The sequence below is a fragment of the Trachurus trachurus genome (assembly GCF_905171665.1).
Source record: "Trachurus trachurus genome assembly, chromosome: 10".
Lineage (NCBI taxonomy): Eukaryota > Metazoa > Chordata > Actinopteri > Carangiformes > Carangidae > Trachurus > Trachurus trachurus.
Window position 1 is genome coordinate 36,135,280 of NC_139894.1, and position 26,824 is coordinate 36,162,103.

At 44.4% G+C, this 26,824-nt stretch overlaps 1 protein-coding gene across 2 annotated transcripts in view; it reads right to left on the reverse strand.

Annotated features, from left to right (window-relative positions):
* Positions 1 to 26,824, reverse strand: part of LOC310992120 (storkhead-box protein 2-like) — an 89,997-nt gene that overhangs the window by 56,920 nt on the left and 6,253 nt on the right. Inside the window, exon 1 of one of the 2 annotated variants that reach the window (XM_083980115.1) lies at positions 5,570 to 5,645. The exons of the other annotated variant lie outside the window; for it this stretch is intronic. The gene's annotated coding sequence lies outside the window, so the exon portion shown is untranslated. Of the gene's footprint in view, positions 1 to 5,569; positions 5,646 to 26,824 lie in introns of those variants that run through there. 2 annotated transcript variants of the gene reach the window in all.

A 26,824-nucleotide genomic window follows, 5' to 3' on the forward strand; every position in this document is an offset into this window, starting at 1 on the left:
AAATCGCACTCATTACCTACTCCCCCTCATGTGGACTAAGGGCTGGGAGAAGTTTCAGAGTCCTCCGTGGCTTCTCTGAGTTACAGGGGGTCTCGGCGTAGCAGTGCATGTCCATATAACGGTTGCAAATGGATACCAACTGTCTTCGTCCAAAAAGACACACCAAAAAACATCCAGATACCTCCATGCTGCTCGTATGTAATGTCCGTCTTGTATTGAAGCCCCGAAATGCGAAATTGTTCCGAAAAAAATTAAATAAGTCTATATTTCAAGCTTGTTTGCAGCGGAAGCTCCTCTTCCTGGTCTGTCCAAATCTCACGCGATTTGTGCCGGCGTCAGTGCGATTACTGACGCCGGCACAAATCGCGAGATTTGGACGGACCAAGCACTGAGTCCAACCATCAGTTAATGGGAGGAGCGGCCATTTTGCCAAGGATAGGACATAGACCCAATCTGGCACTGTGATCTAGGACGGAACTGGTTTGGACAATCAGGACCAATCCAGGACGCACTGAGGAACAGGCCTGAACTGAAAGTTATTGGAACACCAGCGTCACTGTCGACAATCAAGCCAGTTTTACAACTCCTTCAAGCTGGACGAACATTTGACAGATAGATGTGTCTTTGATTCTCCAAACTGAGAATCATTATAACATCTGTTGAGCTTGGTGACGATAGCATCATGCTCCAGGGCCACAATTGCACAAATGAGATGGAATAATGGAGAAGGATGGAGGACTACATCTGATTTCTTCATCATAAGCTCAGTCCATCAGCTGGGCAGTTGAAATAAAAACACCAAAGCTGCTTGTGGAGCAGACAGACTGAGCCAGCACTGAGCTATTGAAAGGCTTGACCTCAACTCTATTGAAAATATGTGGAAAAGTCGGGTCCGGGCCAGGAAACCAACTCATTTAACTGAACCTGATCAACTCTGCCAAAAGTAGTGGTCCAGATGTTCATCCAGAATCCTTGTTGAAGAATCTGGTCGAAGGACTTTCATGTAAACATTAGGTGTGTTTCAGAAAACCCCAAAAGAAAAGACAAATGATTGTTTCTCTTTAAAATGAACATGTGCAGTATGTTGTACGCTAGGGGTGGTTATTTCCGATTCCGATTTCCTGATTATGGAGGTCTCCATTCAATTACCAACTGATTTTCAATTATTAACGATTATCAATTTGATTTTCCATTATTGCCGGTTATTGATTTTCCATTTAACAACATAAAAACCATTAAAAAAAACAGTCAGCAATTACTTAACCTCAAAGCACCTTCAATATTGTGTAGTGTAGTTTAAATTAAATTATTGATATTATTTTACTTTTGTTTTAGATGTAGTCTTTCACAGTCCAAAAAAAGTCTCTACTTGCACAAATACATGTCCATAGTTTTTTCCTACAGAACAATGGACAAACTTCCAATTGTAAAATCATCATTTGTCAACATTAGCCACACGTCGTCTGTCCTAAAGCTAAAGGGAAGGCAAGGCAAGGCAATTTTAGGAATTTAGTTTTAGTTTGTCTCAAAGGGCTTTACATGGCATCATAACAACATCCTCTGCCCTTAGACCCTCACATCCACTGAGGAAAAACTCCATAGAAAACCCTTTTAACAGGGAAAAAATGTTAATAAATCATTAATGTTTTTGTTAAGGATGAACAATTTACAGATTTAGCTCTCTGAGAGTCTCCTTTACATCCAAGCACATTTGATATTAGGCGCGTTTCCACTGCAGGAACTTGGGGGTAATTTTCCGGGGCCAGCCCCATTGGTGCGTGTCTCCACTGCAGGAACCTCCCCCACAGGGCCGCTTACAGGAACTTTTACAGGGCCGAACGGAGTCCCTGTCTGGGGGTAGGTACTCGGATCGGCCCTGAAAATGTCCCGGTGAGGCTTGAGATTTATTCTGTGCTGATTGGTCAGACTCAAAGCAGGATCATGTGACGCTAAGAGAAAGCCCCGAAATAAGCTGCATTGTTACAACCCAACGTTACTAAAAACGGAAAAACGGACGGAAAAAAGAGAGAATAACTCAGTAAAAGACGAGAGTAGCAGTAGGCCTGGTTAAAAAAAAACAAAGCCCGGTGGGTCCTGTCTGCAGTGGAGACACGGCCACCAAGAGAGAGGACCGTTCCTGTCGAAGTTCCTACCCCCTCCTTTTACCAGGAACTCCTGCAGTGGAAACGCGGCTATTGTTACTGAAATAACTTTGAATCAATGTCAAATCAGAACCAGGAACTTTGTGACAATGTCCAGTCCATATTAGCTGTTAGCAAAACATCAGCAACATGTGACACAACTAGAGTGTCCCACCATTGAAAAGGTAATGTGTATTTTTTTTTTTTTTTCTGGGGCAGCACTTGCATTAGGACCAACACTGTATTAAGTGTTGTCTATTCCTGGAGTTATTTTTTAATGACTGAAAGTCAAGTTGATATCAGCACTTCTCAAGATCAGATATTAGAGTCAGTATTAGGAGGGAAAGTAATAATATGACATCTCTAGGAAAGATGAAGTTCCATTCCTTCCTCACACATTTCAGAATGAAAACTTTTTATTTAAAGGGACAACGAGGAGTTTTGGAAAAGCGAAGCGTTTTCACACTACATTTATGAGCCTCCGCGTGCACCGTAAAATTCTTTTGACCGGCGCAAGACAGACTCATGTTTTCATTCATCAAGAATTAAAGTCAGAGGTTCAAAGAGGTTCACATACCGTTGTAGTTCCGACCATAAACGGCGATTCAGCTGCGTTATTCTCATGACTCGTTGCGAAACCGAAAGTAAAAAACGCTGGTCGGCTCGACCAGCATTTCCTCCACCACTAATAATAACAAAATAACGATAGAGACAGAACGATATATTTATCGAAAATGGGCCCATTAACAAGTGTGGGTAGCGGAGATTCATCCACATTAACGTGAGACTTTTTTATAACCGAATAGAAACTCTTCGTTGTCCCTTTAAATGTGTAGAGTTAAACATCAGAGTAGATCCTATGTGCTTGTTGCTGTGTTGACCTACTGAAACATTCATGTGGATCTTGCTCTAAACAGCTGATGCCTTCCTTCCTGACCTCAGAGCTCAAAATCCAACGCTGTTTATGTAGCTCGGCTAAAAACATGATGTTATTTACCGAGAGATTTACATTGTGACTTGCAGTAATGGAACTGTATTTAAAGCCAGTTGCAGCTTGATTTGACTCTATTTAGTGCAAATAAAGTGTTTTTCAGAGATAAAGTCACTTGAGAAAAGGTTCTGCATTCATTAATATAGCAGTTTGGTACCAAATGTTCTTATTAAATATTTATGTACTGTAGCTGCTATACCGCTGCAGAAGCAAATATATAAAGACTTTTAAGATAAATATATACAGTGGTATACATTGTTACCGTTATGCTTTGAATGACATTGTGATAGAAATTTCAGACCGCATTGTCAAGCTCCAACTGTAGGGTTGATGTGATATCTCTGATTGGCTGCTCAATTATGTTATCAATCATGTCATCAGCTGTGACTTTTGCACAAACTAGGAGGGAGTCATGTTGAATGCCCTGTATCTTTCTGTACAGACAACAACACACACCTCAGGTCTCCAGCTGCTCTAACAACAGCTCCCCCCTGTGGACAAGCTGCATCCTGATGAGTGAGTGAAAGCCACCACTCCATCTAACAGGAGCAATGAGTTCACCATGTCCAGGAAAAACATCTGTGCTGCTCTGATTTAGACACTCAGAGTGACATCAGCCTGTTGCAGTAGTTGAAAGTAGAACATCTGTTAAGTTGCTGTTGATGCTCACACCCCGCAGGAATCAGTCGCTGAATGGGAAACACTTGACACAAATGCTGCTGATCTATCGATCTAGCCATCCTATACTCAGAAATACTGCAGATGGACCCTTTAATATGCTCCCAGTGCCAAGAATAATAACTAACTTTAAAGGGATAGTTCACCCAAAATTCAAATTTCACTCATTATCTACTCACCCTCATGTCGACTAAGAGCTGTGAGAATTTTCAGAGTCCTCCGTGCCTTCTCTGAGTTACGGGGGGGTCCGCGCAGCAGTATTTGTCCATATAATGGTTGTGAATGGATACCAACTTTCTTCATCCAAAAAGACACACCAAAAAACATCCAAATACCTCCATACTGCTCGTCTGTAATGTCCCTCTTGTATTGAAGCCCCAACATGAGAAATTGTTCTGAAAAAATTAAATAAGTCTATATTTTAAGCTTGTTTGTAGTGGAAGCTCCCAGTGTCTCAGTTCACTGCTCTTCCTGTGTCAGTGCAAATCTCGCGTGATTTGCACTGACCGGCGGAACAATTTCTCATGTCGGGGCTTCAATACAAGAGGGACATTAGTATGGAGGTACCCCGTAACTCAGAGAAAGCACGGAGGACTCTGAAAATTCTCACAGCTCTTAGTCGACATGAGGGTGAGTAGATAATGAGTGAAATTTGAATTTTGGGTGAACTATCCCTTTAAGTAAGAGAGGCTCCACTAAGGGCAGGGTCTTGGTCCAGGACCCGGACTAGACTCACACTCACACAGTTTCACCTCTGGAGTTGAGCTGATGCTCACCGTGCAGTGCATGATTCAAGGGCCTTTCTCAAGGGCAACTCAGTGGTACTAATGGACCCAGGTTTAAAGGAATAGTTCACCAAAAAATGAAATTCAGTCATTAGTGACTCACTCTCATGCTGATGAATAGGCCTACTCTGGAGTAGTTTTTATATTCCTCGAAAGGATTTTTACAGCTTGAACAGTCCTGTATTGAATTTGCCTCGGGCACACTCTAACGCTCGCGCGATTCATGTGTGTATCGTGCCCGACACAAACCAGGCAAATTCAATACAGGACTGTTTAGGCTGTAAAAATGTCCTAAATGAGATAGCTTCCAGTAAACTCTGCACTATATCCCTTCAGGACACTTGGATTGCAGCGGATGAGCAGTGTGGAGGAATATTAAATGGTTTTTGTGTAGTTTTATGGACGTTTTTGTGTCGGGTCCTATTGACTCTCATATAAAGTTTTGGTTGGACTACGAACCGGCCTCCCGGGTCTCCAGATGCACTTTGAGGAGTAAAAAACTACTCCAGAGTATTCATCAGCATGAGGCTGAGTCACTAATGACTGAATTTGGTTTTTTGGTGAACTATTCCTTTAACCTGCTGGTCTTGGGGTTCAGATAGGCCTTTCAGACACACACACAGACACAGACCCGCCTCACACACTGTGTTTGTGGAGAAGCTCTGGTGAGTCTGAGAGAATATGTCAGCAGCATTAACTCTGTGATGAAGACTAACAAATACACTCCTCAGTTGCATTATGGGACATGTAGTAATCTGAATCCTGCACAGTTTTGGACCATTCCTTTAAATCAGTGTCATCTCCAGCGCATTTAGCATTTAAACAAAAATAATCTAACATCTTCATGACACACACATATCTAAATGTAAATTCATGTGTAAACTTGTGAAGGTGATATCCCCAGCAGCACATGGACAGCTTTAGTTTCTACTGTCTCCCTGTCAAACCGGTGTGTGTGTGTGTTGGTCCAGTACCTGGGTGTATGTAGACCGGCGGGCTCTGACACAGATACTGGGGAGGGTAGTGCGTCCTCTTGCTGTGTTTGTGGATCCTGTAGTCCTTCTCGCTGCGGGAGCGCTGGCTCCTGTGCAGCTCCGCCGAGGCGGCCGGCGGCAGGTCGGAGCTGGGCCATGCCCGCCGCAGAGTGCTGCTGCTCGTCCTCTTCATCCTCACACAGACAGACTCAATCTGTTCTACAAGGCTTACGCAAAACGGGATTTCCACGAGCAAACTTCCGAGTGACGGGGCCCAGCGGTGGAGCCGAGGCTGCAGGCTCCCAGGTCCTCAGGTAAACTCCATTGTGGAACATTAGAGGTAAAAATCAGCTGAAGGAAATAAACAACCACCATGTTGTGAAATAGAGAATCTCAGTCCCAGATTGTCCAGACTCCCTCATGGTCATGGCACTGATCACATGACCAAATGTCCACCAAATGGTTCAGGAGAGCTCACGAAGCATGTGGTTACCTCCAAACTCTGCACACGCTCCTCTCCTCTCCTCTCCTTCCTTATCGCAACAAATTCACCACAGAGCAAGTGCTCATCTGTCAGCTCACGCACACACACACACACACGCTCACACCCACACACACACACCAAACAAATGCTTAGCAGTGACAAGCCCGAGGTGCCTCCACCACTCCAGCAGCTAGCTGTTAGCCTAGCCTGGTGCCTCTGCTCACAGTCAGACCGGACTGGTCGGAGCGTCGGTCGACGCGGGAGGGGATGAGGGGGGACGGGGCTGGTGGAGTCGGCCGATGGGGGTCGAAGTGAAAAGACGAGCCTGAATTCCTGTCAAGATAGACAAAAGCCTGCGCGGCAAAGGAAGGGAGGGAAGAAAGAAAGGAGTGACTGAGGGGGAGCTGGTACAAAAGGAAGCAAGAGGAAAAGAGGCTGCTCAGCCAGCCGAGGGAGGAGAGAATGACACAATCTCCATGGGAAAAGCAGATCCACTCCTCCCTTCTACCTCCATCAATCCACGATCCAGGACTCGCTTCACACACACACACACACACACCAGCTGTTAATCCTCTGGGAAGAAAAAAAAAAAATGTGTGTGTGCTGCTATGCTGCTAGACTGACGGGTGATGGAAGACGCGTAAAAAAGAGGAAAATCCAGGGAAAAGCAGGATTGAGTCAGGAGAAAGGGTTAATCCAGCGCTGCCTCTGCCTCTCCTTTGTCTTCTGCTCCGTCGGCTCCCCTCTCTCTCCGCCTGCAGCTCGCCCGTCTGCGCTCGCTCCGTCGCTCAGCGTGTTGTTGTGGGAGAACAGGGAGGTGGAGGAGACGGGAGGGGACGGGAGGGGAGGGGAGGAGGGAGAGTCCACCGCTGCTCCCCCTCCCTAAAACCTGCTTTCCCCCTGTCGCTGGAGTCGAGCCGTACTCACCCATTCACAAGAAAATACCGCCAGGTTCTGCTCAGACTTGTGCGATGTCCATGTGTGTGTTTTTTAAATCTTGTTGGACAGAAGCCAAGTCCAGGAGCCAGCCAATCAGCACGGGGCGCTCAGGTTGACTCTTTAGTTAGCAGCAACACTGACCAAATGCTGCAACACACTTAGCAACCCGGGCAACAGTGATGTAGCCAACGCCGTGCTGTAAGCCTCCAGCTCCACATCACTGACAACAAGCTGCCTTCTTTAGTACGACCACGTCACTACACACAGCAACATGCAGCCAGCTCAGCCTCACCTCGTCCACAGCTCACATCAACCCCTAATCACCCTCTTTATTATCAATTCATCTGTTTCTGTTCACTGACATGTGATGAAGAACAGTGGCGGATGCTACAGTCAAACAGAATACCAAACACAGACATGGGAATTCATTTTCTACCACTGTCTGTGATTAAAGGGATAGTTAAAGGGATAGTTCACCCAAAACTGAAATTATCATTATCTACTCCCCCTCATGTGGACTAAGGGCTGGGAGAAGTTTCAGAGTCCTCCGTGGCTTCTCTGAGTTACAGGGGGTCTCGGCGTAGCAGTGCATGTCCATACAATGGTTGCAAATGGATACCAACTGTCTTCGTAACAAAAAGACACACCAAAAAACATCCAAATACCTCCATGCTGCTCGTATGTAATGTCCGTCTTGTATTGAAGCCCCATAATGCGAAATTGTCCCGAAAAAAATTAAATAAGTCTATATCAAATTTGGACGAACCAGGGTCTGTCCTCTTCCCAGTTCGTCCAAATTTGAACCGGGAAGAGGAGCTTCGAGAAGCTTCCGCTACAAACAAGCTTGAAATTTATACTGCAAACCTTTGACAGCACCACTACTACTACTACTACTACTACTACTACTACTACCAAACACTCCTCTCTTTCTGGGAGTACTGTTTCTCTGTCTCCAGTCCTGACTGTAGTGTATGGTGCTTGCATCAGTGCTGGCGATGGTTTGACCACTGGAATCATAGTATACAGTAGTGTCAGTGTTGAGGATGGTATGGCTTTGGCCTTTTGCAATGCCTGTGCTTAGGGCTCACCACATGGCCACTCATTCTCCTTTCTAAGCAATTCTGTGACTGGGATGGCTGAGAGACAGGCTGGGAAATTAAATATACCAACCAACAACTGGCCAAATGCGGGTAAATCTGGGAAGTGGCGGGTGAATTCAATCAAACCACGCTGGAGGGTAGGGATCGACAGATGGTTTTTTCAGGGCAGATACCAATACCGATTATTAGTAGCCTACGGTATTCAAGAAAATCGATATTTAGAACCGATATCATTTGCAGTAAAAATAACAGTAACAATAATAGGGGTGTCCGATAGATCAATTATTGGACTCATCATGTTTTGCACGTGACGATTCAATAACGTTTCATTACTGCCTCAGACTAGGGATGTCCTGATCACATTTTTTTACCCCCCGAGTCCGAGTCATTTGATTTTGAGTATCTGATACTGAGTCCAAATCTGATACTTTTCTATGTAGTAACAAAAAAAAGAAAGAACACATCCAAGTTGTCCCAGGGCAAGAAAGTGCGCTTTCCTATCGAGCCTACCAGAGAGCAGCTCTCAGCTCACTGCCATTCACGTTGCCTCAACAGTAGAAATATACAGTACTAGAACACTGAATATACGCCATAGAGCCTTAATGACACGACTAGCACTAGTCAACAGTATATTTCTATGTGCCCACTCTCCGCTTTCCGCAAATGTGCAGTGTTTACAACATGGACGTATGGATAACGTTACATTTTTGATATTTTGATCAGTGATCCGGATCTTTTCCACCCGATTCCCATCCTTTGAAAATTAGCCTAAGTGATCGGTATCCCTAGCACCAGAATGTGCGATGAAGACATGGGGGGGGTATTGTTGGCTCTTTTTTTTTTAAAGGTAGGGTCTGGAGTTTTGTTCGTTGCAGTTTGTAAACAAAACATTGAAACTCAGCCCCTCCTCTCGGGCTAAGATGTGTAGCCTCCTGCCCCTGACAGCAGCAGTTGTCATGACAACAAAGGAAAGGAAATACTGTCTGAAAGAACCGCTGGAGCCGTGGGCCGATTAGCCGACCATTCGCCAACACCGGGAGTCTCCGTGTATGTTTTTATGCCGTTGTGGTGAACTCAGAAGCGGGTGTTAGCGGCGGATGCTAACCGCTAGCGCTAGCCGAAGTTAGCATCGAGCTAACTCCCCACAACGGCCCTAATACTTGTTACCAGTGTCAGTAACGGTGGGGAATCGGTCCGCGGCTCCAGTGCTTCACTCAGACTGTATTTCTTTTACTTTGTTGTCCTGACTGCTGCTGCTGAGAGAAAAAGAGACTCAGTAGCATCAGACAGCTAGTGCGGCTAGCAGGCCTGAGCCTCCTACTCTACTGCACGTAGCTTCACCTGAGCTCCGTCATTGGCTGGAGAGAAAACACCGACTCTCTCGCCATACAGTGTTTCCCCCAGAAAATTTGTTAGTTAAGGTGGTGTCTGTCCTGTCGGCGGGGGGGGCGCCGTATTAAGTTTCACTTTCACCATGCGCTGCGTTGCTGTTATGCATGCGCGCTTCTCTGTATGTGTGTGAGAGGATGCGGAGATGAATGAAGGCGATCGTCCGACGGCAGGGGGGCGGCGGCGAATATTGCTACATTTTTATTTTTTTTAAGACGTTAGTTTAGGCGGCGGCTCTTTGTTGTTAAGGCAGCCGCCTTAACAGGAAAGCGCTGCGGGAAACCCTGCCATAGATATCTATGCTCTCTCGCGACTCTATCGCTCCACCCAGAAACGTCCACGTGCATAACAAAACCTGAACAAAACAGAGCAAAAGACCAAAATACAGGCAGGGGAGGGGGGGCTGCAGACACAGACACCACCACACAGGACTAGAAGCCCATAGGTGATGATTAAGACGGATTTCATTTGTATAAGTTTAATGTTTATTTTTGGGCACAAAACTCCAGACCCAACCTTTAAGGTAAATTACAAACAGACAATGCAAAAGTACAACTGTGACACGGTGGCTGGTAAAAAAGATTCAAGTGGCTGTTTGAATTTAGAATCCAGTCTGGTAGAAGAAAAACCATGTCCAACCATGTTGAGGGACCTAGCAGGTGTGGTGGTGGTGTGGGAGATATTTTCTTGGCTCCTGAGTACCAGCAGATCATCAGCCACAGCCTCCCTGAGTATTGTTGCTGCCCATGTCCATCTCTCTCTTACCACAGTGTAGCCATCCTCTGCTGGCTGCTTCCTGCAGAAGAACGTGGCCTGTCACAAAGCTTCAAACTGGTTTCTCATGATAAATTTACTGGACTCAGATGGCCTCCACAGTCACCAGATCTAAATCCAATAGAGCACATTTGGGTTGAGGTGGAACGAGAGATTTGCATCATGGATGTGCAGCTGTCAAAAATCAGCAACAGTTGTGTTGATATGATGCCAATATCGTCCAAAATCTCTCTGGGATTTTTCCAGCACTTTTTTGAATCTATTCCCTGAACAAGTGAGGCAGTTCTGAAGGCAAAGGGGCTCCACTCTGGTGGTAACGAGTTGGTTCTAATAAAATTTTGGCAGTTGTATGTGGAGACTAGTCAAAAATGAGTCAGAAAACATTCATTCCCTTGGTAGAGAGACAGTTTGAGTGTTACATTTGACAGGTGCTTGACTATTGTGTCATACATTTGATAAATGAGTGCTTAGTGTGAAGAATCTTTATATTTGTGATCCGGCTCTATGTCCACATTGACTGCGAGTTGATCCTTAAGCCTCCAGGAACTCTAAATTAGCCCAATCAAAAACCTCAATTCACCCCTACACTAAGCTTTGTGTAACTTTTTCTCACCTTCTCCTCTTTGTTCTTTGCTGTCCAAACTGTCCAAATGCTGCAACACACACAGTAACGGGAGCAACCTTAGCCAAGCTAAATTAACTTCTCTTTTAACACACAGAGCAACAGTTTCAGAATAGACACTCTTACATCACCCAGCATGACAACAGAGAGCTGAGCATCTCAGTCCACCCTACAACCACTCGCACACACACGCCAACACACAGCAGAAGCACATCCATCAACTCGGTGCTGTGTTTGTTTCACTAAAAATGGTGCATCACGTTTCATTTTGGCTCTGAGAGTGGAGATTCCTCCCAAACAAACAATCTTTGGCAGAGAATAGACATTGGCTGCACACAACACAACAAACAGCAACAGCCAGGTTTAATGGGCTCTGGGTTCACGCCTCTGTGGAGGAGCATGCTCTACTCTGTCCCCTGATGCACCAGACATTCTTAGATTCCTCTCAGAGAGCTCCTAACTCAGCCTAAACATTCCTAGCAAGGAATCTTAGCTTAAAGGATAATTTCCGTTTTTTACAACCTGGACCTTATTTCTAGCATAAAATACGATCATTTACTCACCCAGACAACTTTGGTGTCATTTGGAGTCGTTTTGACGAAATTAGCCCCAGTGGAGTGGCGCGTATATCCGTTTATAAAACGGAAAGGTGAAATCCCGCAATCTGATTGGTTGTTAACCGTGGTATATTGAGCATATACCACGGCTACTATTCTAAAACCTTATCACAGCATAGGCTATCACTCCGCGTCAGGCACGTATGACTGGTATGAATGGAAGTTGTTGTCATGTATCCATGACAACGGACTGTTGTAGTCCGTAGCCAAAGACAGCGGATGTTTTTACGATGTTAAAAAATGGACTAAAGTAGTTGAATTCACATGTTTAAGGTGAACTTTCACCTCCGGGGAGGGTTAACAACGGTAGAGTGGATTGAGCAGTGACATTAACCTGAAAGAAAGCGGAGGAAAAGACGAGATGCAGAGCTAATTTGGAGCTAACGTCTGGAGAGGTGGGACTATTTTTTTCACAGTGAGGCTATTTTATTGGATAATATGTATTTCTGGTTGAATAAAACTACATGAAATTGATTGCGTGTCCCTCTTTTATATTGCCTTTATTCGTAACCGTTTTATAAAAGCAATATATCACGACAGGCCGTGGTATATGCTCATTATACCACGGCTAAGGGCCGTTGTTCGGCCCGACGCGAAGTAAATAATGCGAGAACACGGGGCACGCAATGCAGCCTCTAAATAACACATTATCCGGCGCAAAACTCGTTCATTTCACCAATATTTAGTTATGATACACTAGTGCTGTTCCCCTCTGAGTCCGGGGTTAGCTGTTATCAACATCCAGGGTCTGTAGGTTGACCTACTAACCTCTGATCTGGATGAGTCATCTCCGACCGCTGCCCGGCTCATTCTGATAATAATCATTCCACTTCGGCATTCGGGTCCATTTTTATCTCAACTAGCCGGAGCTTTAGTGAGTCCAGGTTGAGGAGAGGAAGCCTGTGGAAGCTGAACTTCATCCAGCTGCTCATTTTGTTCTGACAAGTCAGAAACACGTAGAAACGAACTGTAGCATTAGTGGTAGCAAGTTAGCCGCGCCGCACCGCGGTCGGAGATGACATCATCCAGGTCAGAGGTCAGTAGGTCAACCTACAGACCCCGGATGTTGATAACAGCTAACCCCGGATTCAGAGGGGAATAGCACTAGCCTATCATAACAAAATATTGGTGAAATGAACGAGTTTCGCCGCAGATAATGCGTTATATAGAGGCTGCGCTTGCGTGCCCCGTGTTCTCGCATTATATGGATATACGCGCCGCTCCACTGGGGCTAATTTCGTCAAAACGACTCCAAATGACACCAAAGTTGTCTGGGTGAGTAAATGATCGTATTTTATGCTAGAAATAAGGTCCAGATTGTAAAAAACTGAAATTATCCTTTAAAGGTACATTGTGTAGGAATTACTCCCATCTAGCGTTGCGGTTGTATATCGCAGCAACTCAGTCGTATTTTTCATGCTGCATTCACGTGAAATTGGGCAGACGGCAGACGGACGACAGCTGCTGCAGGTAACGGCTTAAACAAGCCTCTATGTAAACAAGTGGTCCATCAGCACGAGGCAAAACAATACACGTGACAATATGTTGTCATGGCGATGTGGTATTGTTGACCTGACCCACGTTTTACCGGCTTTCTCTGGACTTCTGTGACTAAAATGACATCTGGTTTGTTAGCGACGGCCGTCTGCCCGACTGCAGGTGAATGCAGCATCAGTGTAACGCTCCATTCCTCCTCACTGCGTTACCGCGGTGACTTTTCACAGACGCCACCTCCACCTGAGCCGACAGCTCCGGTGTCTCCGCTGAGTTTCCGTGGTTTCCTACCGTCACGCTGCCACTGAAGGTAAAAACATGGCGACACCACATGGCAGCAGCACCGAGCTTACCCGCTCCATGTAGATATGAATGATATGAACGGCTCATTCAGAGCTGAAAGGAACACTTCACTTTGTTGATGGGGGGGATTACTGATTAATGAAAAAACAGACTGAAGAACCAAATAATCGATTTTCGTGAATAGATAACAGGAGAAGTTACACAATGTACCTTTAAGAGTGACTCAGGATGTATTTCAGAGCAACTCTGAGCAAGGAGGGGACAGAAACTTTTATCTTAGTGAGGAGGTGTAGTTCACCCTGTAGCCAGGGGTGACTCATTCTTTTTTAAGCTCTGATTGGTTGTTAGAGGAGGGGAAAAATCACTCCAGAATCGCATAACTTGGTTAGGCTATTAAGGCCTATTAAGACATGGTGTAAATGGGAATATTGACCTTAACCCGAATGTTGACTGCATGCAAATGTAGTCACTGTGTTTGCTCCGCTCTGTGCACTTGTTTTCAGTTTGTCTGCATTGAAGAGGAGCTTGTAATTGAATTATTCAAATGACTTAAATGCCGATGGTCAGTTGCTGCTGAAATGAACAAGTGCTCAAATGTACACTTAAATCCTCCAGCTGGGCATCTGAAGGAAGGGAAACACCGAAGCCTCAGGCCTGATTCTACTTCAAACCACTGAATCATCTGGCATCATTAGGGGTGACTCTGCTGCCCTGCAGTCTCAAGTTCCAACTCTCCTTGGCTGCTAGACTTTGTGGAAGGACCAGCACAGTGTCACTGCACATCAAAGTCAGGGGAGCATTTAAAGGAGCTATGCAGGATTTTTAGATTAACAATGCTACATTTTTACCTTAATTAACCAGCTTCAGAGTAGTGCTGGTTAAATAAATGACTTGTAACGTGTTCCAAAAATGTCTAAAATCAAATCTATTACCTTTGTTACATTTTTGTAGCACGCAGCAGGTGCAACCTTTTTTTTTTTTTTTTGCCTTTATTTGATAGCACAGTGAGATAGACAGGAAAGGAGGAGGCAGAGAGAGGGGGGGAATGACATGCCCGACGCGGGATTCGAACCGGGGACGCCTGCGTTGAGGACTGTAGCCTCTACACGGGGCGGCCGCTTTAACCACTGCGCCACGCACCGCCCCAGCAGGTGCAACCTTTGACAGGATTTTTAGTGTTCAGGTTCCCCATGTTCCTCATTTGAACGCGTCTCATATTTCCCCAGTGAAGACATCACCTCCAATAAGGTTCTCACATTTCCAATAGTGATGTTTCCCTCCAGTGTGGCCCTTCTAGTCATGAGCTGAAGAAAGTGTGCTTCCCACAGACGGCCAGCGAGTGGCAGTAGGGCTGCAGCAGCAGGACCCAGCTGACAGAATGAAACCAATGCAGATTTTAGAGAAATGTTCACTGGCACCACAAATTAGACACTGACTTACAATAACATGCTCGTTAAACTATTTACAGTTTTTTTCAATTGCTAACAAGCAGTGGTCGAAACTGAAGTCACATGTTCAAAACTCTTAAAGGACAATTCCAGGCGAATTCAACTCGGGGGTGTATGTTCCTATCATTTTAGGTCTAAAAGAAGGAATCTGAAGATTTTCAGTTTAATTGCTCCTGTTTTGTGGTAGTTGTGTCTGTCCCCGCATCGCCACGGCAGCGATGAATGGGAGCGGATGCAAGTTCCGCTGCTTAGGCTGTTTACATCCCTCAAAGCCACAGACAGCGTCAGATGGAGACTCAAACATGCACCCAGAAGTTTATTTACTTCAAGCAAGCCGACATGTTTGTAAAACTAGATCTAATTCAAAGTCTCCCACAGTCTCGCGCGAGACCCAAGTTGCCGTGCGCGGTGTGTTCAGGTGCAGTTGGAGCTACCGTTTGTGTCATAAACACAGGAATATCAACTCTTGACTTGCTTCAAGTAAAAAAAACTTCTAGCCTGACGCTGTCTGTGGAAAAAAATGTACACTTGAACCTACCGCAAAACAGGAGCAATTAAACTGAAAATCTTCAGATTCCTTCTTTTAGACCTAAAATGATAGGAACATATGGCCTCGAGTTGAATTTGCCCAGAATTGTCCTTTAACACAGCCAGCATTTCCATCAGGCATCTCAGCTAAACAGTTCATCTCTTCCCCAAAACAGTGCCTCACCAACAAAACACTTCATACATGTCTCAAAATAAGCTCATTCAACCACAACACTATAGTATCACTTTGGAAACAAACACTGTCACTTTTAGCACAGTGAACGACAAAACGCTAACAACAAAGAACATTACTTAAAATAAATTTGAACTTTGAATGATTTTCTTTTTCAAAATCAATAAATCAGTTGTATTATAAAATAAATACTGCAATATCTTTGCACTTTGAGTGTTCTAGATAATATATTGCAACAAGAATGAATCAGGAATGCAGCAATTTACGTCAAGAAAATGTATTTTCTCTGTGCCCTTGCATAGGTAAGGGACTGTAAACAGAAAAATGCAGAATTTCCAGAGGTAGAACACAAATCAAGAGATAATGTAAGTAAAAACAATTATATGGTTTCTAATGAGGCCAAACACAGATCACCTGGATCGGTCTTGAGCTGGAAACTAACCTCACCTGTGTTTAGAGTTGCATCATATTTTTATTTATTTTATTCAATAAAATATTATTGATTTGATGTTTCATATATTTCAATGTTCCTGCAACAGAAATTCCCCACGCCCCCCCTCCTCCCTCCTCCCTCCCATCATTCTGTTTTGATTGTGTTTCTAAGTGTGTTAGCATTTGAAAAATGTGCTATAAAAGTCTAGTGTTTTGCAGGTGGTGAACTAGTAACTGAGAAAAGAATCCATGAATTTTGGTGACTGTGGTCACTGAATGCATTTTGTGTGAAAGCAATGAAAAGTGATTCACAGTTTGGTCAACATGGACTGTGTTAAAGGGACAACGAGGAGTTTCTATTTGGTTATTAAAAAAAAAGTCTCATATTAATGTGGATGAATCTACGTTACCACTTGTTAATGGCTCCATTTTCGATAAATATAGCATTTTGTCTCTATTGTTATTTTGTTATTATTAGTGGTGGTGGAAATGTTGGGCGAGCCGACCAGCGTTTCTTTACTTTCGGTTTTGTGGCGAGTCATGAGAATAACGCCGCCAAATCGCCGCTTATGGTCGGAACTACGACGGTATGTGATCGTCTTCCAACCTCTGACTTTAATTCTTGATGAATGAAAACATGAGTCTGTCTTGCGCCGCTCAAAGAATTTCACGGTGCGCGGAGGCTCATAAATGTAGTGTGAAAACGCTTCGCTTTTCCAAAACTCCTCGTTGTCCCTTTAAGAGTTTTGAAAATGTGACTTCAGTTTCAACCACTGCTTGTTAGCAATTGAAAAAAAACTGTAATAACATGCTCGTTAGGGCTCAAAGTAAAACAAAAGTAAGAGATCTCAGTACTACTGTTCAATGGTTTGCTATATAAACTATATGATTACTATACAGTTATATAAACTATATAATGATAGTGTGAAAAGATACACTGACTTTAATCCAAAACAAATAACCAATAGGGTGACTCTGACAGCCCATTAAAGTTCATCAGTTGTCAGTTCCAGTGTGTATGTGAGCTGCAGTACAGTCCTCTAGTGGACCAACTGGGTTACTACATTACATCCAACAGGACTGAGCTGCTTTTACTGTGAAAAGCCTCAACAGGAAGTAGAGTAGAGAGACGTGTGGCTGTTGGCGCCGTGGTAACTCATGTCAGCACACGGCTCTGACTCTCACATGAAATTAATTTAAAGGACAAAAATGAAAGAGTCACACAAACAAAAGGCGAGAAAGAGAAAACTCCACACCTGAAGGCATGTGTATGAGTGTGAGTGTGTGTGTGAGTGTGTGTGTGAGTGTTTGTGTGTGTAAGTAATTTTCGTCCTGATGAAAGACTCAGCTTTTTCTGTTTGTACATGATCAGGTGTGTGTGTGTGTGTGTGTGTGTGTGTGTGTGTGTGTGTGTGTGTGTGTGTGTGTGTGTGTGTGTGTGTGTGTGTGTGTGTGTGTGTGTGTGTGTGTGTGTGTGTAAACCACACATTTGTTGTAACTTGAACCTCTGACTAAGTGTGCCTCTGAGCCAAACACATGATTAATCCTGTAGAGGAGCAGACAGCAGGAGTGAGACAAGGAGACAGAGCAGGACGGAGACAGAACAGAAGAGAAACCTCTAGTTATTTAGTTTTCATTTTGTATAATTACTTTTCACCTCATTCAGACTGTTGTAATGTCCACGGTGTGTATCTCATCACATCCATTCACTATTCAGATGTTCAGATGTTTTCGTAGGTTCATATCCATCCTCTTCACACAAGTCACCTAACACATTGCTATTTTTCACATCTTCTAATCAATGCATTCCGTGCATCTTGCCCAGGAGGAGTTTGTCATTCTAAAACACACTTCAAGTATTTCTGTGAAGTACCATTTTCATTGTTTTACGTCTAAATACGTGTCTATGTATATTTATCCCTTTCACTGTTGCAGTTCTACACCCAGTGGCGGCTGGTGGTGAAATTAGTTGGGTAGGCTAATAAAAAATGTATACCCATTATGGTTAACACAGTAGGCTATACAAAGTTACATCCCATCTGACTGGCACAAAAGTATAGTAACTAACTAGGCCTACACACTGCATTAAGTAGAAGGGTCTAGTCAAAAAAAAAAAAACTTAACCTTGTTGTCTCACACCCTCACTCACACATAGCCTACACACACACAGTTTCTCTCTCTCTCTCCCTCTCTCTCACACACACACACGCACACACAACGATAATGCTCAATCAATAAAAAAAAATAAAAAAGACGATATGCTTACAGCTCATATCGACGGCCTTTCTGGTGCTCCCGGTGAGTTTAGAAACTTTCGTTCATGTTAGCAAAGACAGTTTAGAGCAGTAGGGCTGCCCCCGACCAAAGATTTTGTTGGTCGACCAGTAGTCGTCACTTATGGTGATTAGTCGACTAATCGACCCCCCACCTTGAGAAAAAAATAATAATAATAATAATTTTTTTTTTTTTTTGCCCGCGGTCAGGTTGAGAATTAATTAATTAATGCTCGTTACTCCGGCCGTGTTGGGTCCGAGATTCAACAACAAGCCGGTCGGGTTTCACTGTTATTACCGGCAGAATGCCCGTTTATCACCAATAAACACAGTAGATGAGGAGGGTAAAAAGTTACTGAGCTCAGGCTGTGTGACGGGGTGCGGGGGTGGGGGTCCGCGGCGTGGAGCGGTGCGGGCATAGACACTATGGGTGCGGGTCTCTGACTGCAGCGGGGACTACCATGGATCCGCTCCGTGACACTGAGACTGACCGCCGGTGAGCGCTGTGGGACGGGACCGGGGCTCAGACAGCACCGCTAATGGTGACAGCGGTGATACGAGAGAGACTGCCGTGCCGTGTAAAAAGAAACCCCAAAAAAGTGTCACGTCACGACTTCCTGTATCTGGCCCTTCAAAATAAAAGCCCCATAACCTTTCATATACAGTTCAGTCATTGATGTTGGCTTAATTTTGACATTACATACGAGCAGCATGGAGGTATTTGGATGTTTTTTGGTGTGTCTTTTTGTTACGAAGACAGTTGGTATCCATTTGCAACCGTTATATGGACATGCACTGCTACGCCGAGACCCCCTGTAACTCAGAGAAGCCACTGAGGACTCTGAAACTTCTCCCAGCCCTTAGTCCACATGAGGGTAAGTAGATAATGAGTGAAATTTCAATTTTGGGTGAACTATCCCTTTAACATCATCTGATCCCCCATTCTGAAAGACAAGCTCAAAGCATGGAGCTGGATTCCTGCTTCACTTCCTGGACTGGGATCTGATAAGATGACCACAGTATCAAGCTGGGTGACTGGCAGGAACAGTGGTGAGAAGCACCAGGGCTCCACAGGCTGTATGTAGCTATGAGGCAGACTTTAGAAGACCTACAGGGATCTGACAATGGCCTTCAATGAATGGAGCAACAAGAACTGCCTCTGGACACCTCCAAGACCAAGGAGGCGGTCGTTGACTTTCAAAGATCTTGGCATTCAGCAAGTCCACATGTGATGGGTTGCTCCTCTACCAGAAAGGATGAAGCTGGTTCTTTCTCCTCAGGAGGCTCAGTCACTTGACGTCATCAGCATGTCTGATCTGAACACAAGGAAGCTGAACAAGCTGGTTAAAATGCTAGTTCTGTGTTTGGCAGCAGTCTGGACTCCTGGACTATTGTTGAGAGACACATCCAATGCCAGATGCAGGACATCTGAGACAACACCAGCCACCTTCTACCCAACATTCTGCAGGTCAGAGAAGCAGCTACAGCTGCAGTCCATTGCCACTTTGTCCCCACTGCCATCAGACTGTACAAGCTACACCGAGCTGTCAAGCCTTTCTGAGCCAGATGCAGAGCGGGGCAGGAGCTTGTAGCACTAGTGCCCTCCCCTGGGGTTGTGACACGTCAACTCCAATCTCCCTGAAACTGCCAGTTTGTGTCTGCCATTGGTTCACAGCAATTTGAAGGCAGAAAAACTCAGAAATGCAATTTTGCACTTCCTTTTCTGCTGATATGTCCTCTAACACAAGAAAAATGCCACAGGAACATGTGAAAAGCACGAAAAACACGATTTTCATGGGAGGGGGTATTTAAAGACTGGACAACTAGGAAAAGGATAGAGACAACTTCAAAGAATTGATGTACAAAAAGTAATGTTAGAGTTGAAGAGAGTGAGAGACTGGGACCCAGAACTGATTGGGGGCCAGCTGGGGACTGGGAGCATGTACATTGCATCAGTGCAACACTCCATTCAGGATATGGAAGGGCAACATGGAAAGAGACATGGACACCTAGTGCCCTGCTAGAGGGGTTGTCACATATGAACCATCATCATAACTTTTTCCGATGAGCTGCTGAGGTGACAGGAACATGGCGTCTCTGCAGCTTCTAGCTCTCATCATGCTTGGTAATCATGTTCTAACTTACCCACAGGCCTCCTGTCCGTGTTGAGTGTGGTGCACACAATGGGCCTTTTGCCAGAACATTTTTCTACTCCTCTGTGAGGCTTCTTAAGTACGAGTGTTGAAAGTCATCAAACTCTCTTCACTGTACAAACTTGTCCTTGCAGACTCACGAAAACCACTAACTCCTGAAAAGAGAGTCAACACCCCGTAAAACTGCCAGATCAAACTACCTGTCCCAATGTGTTTTTCATTTCAGGGAAAGTTCTATTCCAAGAACACGTGATGGTTAAATGACTGGTTATGGGGAGAATGGAGGCTCTCCACCTTCCCCCTAGCATCCCTTGGCCGAAAAAAACAACCTTGCAAGATCAGCAGCTCCAACCCGGTGTCCCAGATCTCGTCTCGCAAGAAACATGGACTGCTTTATGGCTCTATGACACAAACACACCCCATAATCCGTAATCTCTAGCATTAGCGTTACCCACCTCGGTAGACATTGCTCTCTGGATTGCCTTCTTGCAATGCTGGCTTCACTGAAAACAAATGATGCACATGGCCAGTCAGGGATGCAGGAGGGTTAGCTGTGAGTTTTTACAACAGTGAAAATATGCACTCAAAAACTGTAGGTGGAGCTCTACAGAGAAAACAGCGACCGATCAAGTGTTGGACTTTGACAGTTAAGTCGGTGATGACCACCACGAACATCCATGATGGTCCTAATAATCTGATTTAAGATGTCAGCCTGCCCTCAGACGTTGCCAACGTGATTTTAACTGCTTTGTCTTTTCTGAGTTAAAGTCTGTACCTCTCAAATGTAGGTGTACAACTTAAACATCCCAACTGTTATCACATTTTTTTCTAGCGGCAAGGGTTTTGTCCATTGTTTTGTTTTAATTTATTGTACATGTATTTGTGTATTTAGCAAACATGTCTGGTTTATTTTACGCTGTGCCACAGTGATAGGAGTGTTAGGTGGTGTTGAGCAGAGTAGCAGTGTGGTTGGGTTCAAGACCACAGCTTCTACTGACTCACTGTACAGAGCAGGCAGTGGGCAGAGGACAACAGGAATCTTATGCCAGGATCAGACCACACAAAGTCAGGCTGATTTTCACAAGATTTTGTCATGGCCGACAAATTTCACAATTGTTTTTTCTTCCTAGGGATGTCACGATTACAGATTTTCTTGGTATGATTATTGTCAGAGAAATAATCATGATTATCTTGATTATTACGATTATTGTATTCAACAATTTTACAATACTATGAATGTGTAAAATCAAATATAGTCAAAATATAATTGCATTACCAATTATATAAGCTAATTATTTAAAGTATCTATTAAAGGGATAGTAGCATTTTTTTTTTAAAGTGGGGTTGTATGATCTACAAATCATACACAGTTCCATTGTTCGCTATAATATAATTTTTTCCAGCCCTTCAAAGTGCAGGAAAAATGCAGTTTTTATTTGGAATAAATAAATAAAAACTGAGTTTTTCCTGCACTTCGAAGGGCTGGAAAAAATTATATTATAGCAAACAATGGAACCTGTGTATTTTTTTCAGGTAAAACTTCTTTTAGGCCGCGAAAATAGGCCGTTTCTTTGGGTCTGTCCACAACGCTGTATGTTGTAAATCTCTGGGCAGGGCTATGGGCTGGCGTTGCTAACGGGAGGAGTGCAGAGAGTCTTCTACTGCTATTAAAGTACTTATGGGCTATTTTTAGATCATACAACCCCACAAAAATGCTACTATCCCTTTAATATAGGACCAATTATTAATCCTTCAGAGGAAATTTGAAGTATTCAAATGTTTGATGTTTTTTTAAATCTTTATTTTTTATTACAAATGAGGCACTAACATTTAAATTCCTACCAGTTCAGTTTTACGTTAGGTACATTGACATTAACATAATTTAACCCAGTTACTGTGTATGTATTGACCTTTACTCTGGGGTACAAAGCAAGGTGGTTATCCCGCAGGTGATGATTCATATGGTTCATAATGTTGCGCTGATCTGCCGACATGGTTCCGACATAATCTTTTTTGGAAAGTCTCTACAGGTGGGTTCTGCTGGGCTGGTCTGGGTCAAAAGTCCAGGGCTGATTTGTTTTCCTACTCCCTGGAAATTGCGGAACACAGAGAAATCCACTGATGACAGTGATGCTGGTTATCAGGAGCAGAAACAGAGCCTCAGCAGGCCGCGGATCTCATTATCTAAATCTAGAAGTGAGTGTGATATAAACAAAGTAAAGAAACATTTCATTTCTGGGACATTTCTATTCACTTGGGGGCAGTTCCAGGACGGTGGTGAAAAAAGTTAGTCCAGAGCTCTGAGTGGTCCAGCTCCAGTCTGTGTGTGTACATGCCTGTGGTGGTCGGAAGAATAAAACCTTTATTCATGGCACTCCTGCCTTTCTTCTATTTAATCAGAGCAGAAAACCCCTTCAAACACACACACACACACACACAATCCGCAGGCTAAAGTCATGTTCTACTATAGAGAGGACAGAAGTAGCTCTGTCATCAATACAACAGTTATATAAGCGTACAGTTGTCTACAGAGTCTTCTCCCTCTGACATACATCCTCAGCCTGCTCCTCCACCCACATGTGTTCACATCCAGCAGCAGACTCTTACCTCAGCTACCTGCTTCACTTTCATTCCAACAGGAATAAACCTGTCACTTCATGAGCATCACTGATAGAACAGACTGCTTTAAACTGTAGTAGTACTCGGGGTACAACGGTACAGGTAGCCCACGGTACGGTCCATACCTCGCTTTTTGGGCCACGGTTTCAGTTTGGTTTCGGTACGTGTTTTGTCCTTAAAGGTGTACAGAAAAGAAAAATAAATTTGATTCCACTCTGGGTCATATAATTAGTGGAATAACTCATCTATCAGACGATTTAACCCAAACTTCATGCAAAATTCTATTTTTGAGTAAGGGTGTATTCACACCTGCAGTGTTAGTGCGCACTAAATCTGGTGCGCACTAAATTTGGTCCAGTTTGGGTCAGTGTGAAAGCAAATCGCACTCTAATGCACCAAAACTAGTGCGGCCTGAGGAGGTGGTCTCGGTTCGGCTCCAGCCGAACTCTGGTGCGCACTAGTTTAGGTGTGAAAGCAACCGCACTCTGGTGCGACCCAACTGCCAGGCGAACTCAACAAGTTTGAGCTAAAAGGGCTCCCGTAGTCACTGACAACAGGTTAACGCAGCGGGGTGCCCGGTGCTGCGGAGCTCTGTCCCCACAAACGAAGCAGCAGCGGGGCAGCCGGTCGGTGCGTGTCTGCTGAGTCCGCTCAGACACCGGACAGGTCGGCGGGTCTGTCCCTCGGGTCCGCGGAGCAGCTGGTTACCGAGCTGCAGCAGCGGAGGTCCGTCCGTGTTTAACGTTTAACCGGGAACTAACGGGACCGAGCTGGGTGAACGCAACTGGAAACCAGCCGGAAGTACCAAACAGAGTTATACATGCAAACAATATAGAAATAAATGACCAGAGCTACTAACAACCGGCCCTACTGGAGTCTCCATCATGAAAGTTTTATCAATCAGCGCGTCCAGATTCCAACCGGTAGTCATGGAGACGTGACGTTCTCCAAGTTTGGTCCCGAGTGACAAAAAGCAGGTGTGAACGCAACCGCACTCACTGAAAAATGAAACAATGTATCATTTTAACATTTGGTGCGCACCAGGGTGCGCACTAAACAGGTGTGAATACACCCTAAATCTGGGATGAGTGGGCTAGTTTTTTTTTCACATTGGATAATGCAGACACAATGCAGATATTGGATCCGTCATCCGTCAATCTGACGTCTGCGACACACAACACACCGAGCTCTGTGTCGCCCCAAACATTGAATATCCCGCCCGCTCGATAACGACCAATCAAATTCATTTTCCTTACTTGGGTAAACTCGTGCGGCAACTTGTGGAAACTCATAGAAGGAGGCGCGACAAACAGGGCGAACGGCCATTTCTGTACACCTTTAAAGAGATTTTTTTTTTTTAAATTTGATTGTAATAGCCGTGTTTCAACCCATAGAGGGCAGTCACTCTTAGGCCCAATTCCAATCCGACCCCTCACGGACTCACTGACTTAGAGGCGCGTTCACGGGAAGTCTGTGAGTGTGTGAGGGCTGTTCCGTTGTCAGATCATCAAGTCAGTGAGTCAGTGAATGAGCCCTTACTGCCCCCTTACCGTAAGTCAGCACCGATGCTGACTTTGGGTAGGGGAATTACCCACAGTTCATAGCGTTGTGAAGTCAAACACATGAGATGCCGTCGGAACGCAAGTGTAAGTAAAGTAACACACGTGGACAGAGAGAGCTCCGCCGCTCTTGTTATTGTTAATGGACAGGAGCAACAACCAAAAAAAAGAAAGAAAGAAAAAAAAAAAGAGTAAGTTTACTGTCAGTATTAACGTGCAGTTTGTGATTATTGATGATGATTTGATCAGATCTGATCCGGGAACATTTTGTTTTGAGTCCGTCCCCCTCACACACCTTGTGCGTATTGAAAGTACGTAAATTATCGGTCCAAGACCGGAGTCAACAACGTTTTGTTGTCAAGGTAACATGTCGTGAGAGTGTGTAAGTGCTGTTCCATTCATGTTTACAGCATCTGGACCCTCACAGACTCTCACACTCTGTCACTTACAGCTGACGTCACTTAAGTCAGTGATGGTTCAGGGCTTGAGTCTTTAGGGGGCGGATTGGAATTGGGGGTTACATTTTTACTACATAATACGGGCAGACCTTTCCTGCATGTCATTCCCCCTCTCTCTGCCTCCCCCTTTCCTGTCTATCTCACTATGTGCTATCGAATAAAGGCAAAAACGCCAAAAAATATACTTAAAAAAAAAAAAAAAAAACACTTTTGGACACTACTCCGCCGCACAGTTAATGACGTATTACGTCGCGTAATTAAAACGTTCCGGCCGCGATCGTAATGGCCGGTGTAGGTACCATGGATACAACCATGGTAACGGCCGGCGCTAGCTTAATGCTAACGTATAATGTAAAATCTCATAGACGGGCTAACAGAAATTAGCCTCGCTATCCAGAGTCTGTGGTCAGTTTATAACCCTTGCTCTGACGTTTGTTGTGGGAGTCTGTGGAAGCCGCGACCAGACAACTCTGGCAGCCCGGACACATTTATTGAGAGGCTGCTGCACTACTTCATTTATTTAGTAGCTACACCGGTCGCTCTGGGCCGTTGTGGTAACAGCCATCCGTGACCGCAATGCATGATGGGATATCTTGCTCCGGTTAGTGACCATCTGATGTTCACTACATTTCGCGGTGAATTGTGGGAAAGATTCAGTGCACTATATAGTGAACATTAATAATCACTAAACATTCGGACACCACTACAAAATGGCGTGGTCACTATATAGTGCACTATATAGTGAGTAGGGGGTGATTTCGGACACAGCCCAAGTGTTTTGTCCATTCTGACTTATGTACACATGACAGTGCAACAATGGAATTCTATGGAGGTCCGCTACATATGAAGAGCTCATTCTAGCAAACACCCAATGCTGCTTGGTCACAAGGTATTAAAGACAGCAGCAAACATACATGGTCAATATGACAAGTACAGTGATGTTGCTAGGTACGCGTCCTGCATCCCTGCAAAATAAAATCTCAAAGGACGCAGTGAACTCACTATCCATGCTTCCAGGGGACGCACCTCATTTTTTCCATGAAAAACGACATGCCGACATGCATAACATTTTTCGGTATCGTGAGTACCGAAAAAATACAACTTTGCCCTCGGCGGACCGTGTCTGCCTGAGCAGCACCTGGTCTGGGTTCAGCTCCAGTCCAGCTCCTGGTCCGTTTTGTGAACGTGTCTGGACCTCGAGCCGCTCCAACTGCTCGGTGTCGCCACAGTTTGAACTCATGTAAACATGACGTGCCATGTGTTTCTCCGGTCAGTTGTCAGGGAAACATGACGCTCTGACGGTGGTGCAGCGTACAGACCATAATACATCCATGATGGTTTGGACCAGAGAAAAAACAAACGTGTGTAAACGTGAAATGTATGAGCTGAAAAATGAAACAATGTGTGATTTTTGCACCGGTATGTGTGAATGAATGAGAACAACAGTTCTCTTGTTGAACTACTTGAAGGATAAAAGTAACGACTACATGACTTTCTGTTTGTGTTGAGACATATTTACCTTTTTAACTCTGTTCTTACTTACTTACTGAGAAGTTGTTGAAGCTCAGTGGATCTTAAATACAATAAAGTTTGATGAGAAACTGTTTTTTTAGTAGCCTAATGAATTTAGAAGAACATGGGTTGTGTTTTTATATAAATTGTGGTATTGAATATGTATCGAGAATCGTGGAAATGTACTGGTATTGGTATTAACTACTGAAACTCTGGTACCGTGACAACCTACTGGGGACCCACTGAATTTCCCAGGGACCCACTCAACTCACCGCCTGTGGGTCCCGGGGACTCACTACATTGAAAGCCTATCAACATCACTGCAAGTAATTAATATTATATTACATCTCTGCCAAAG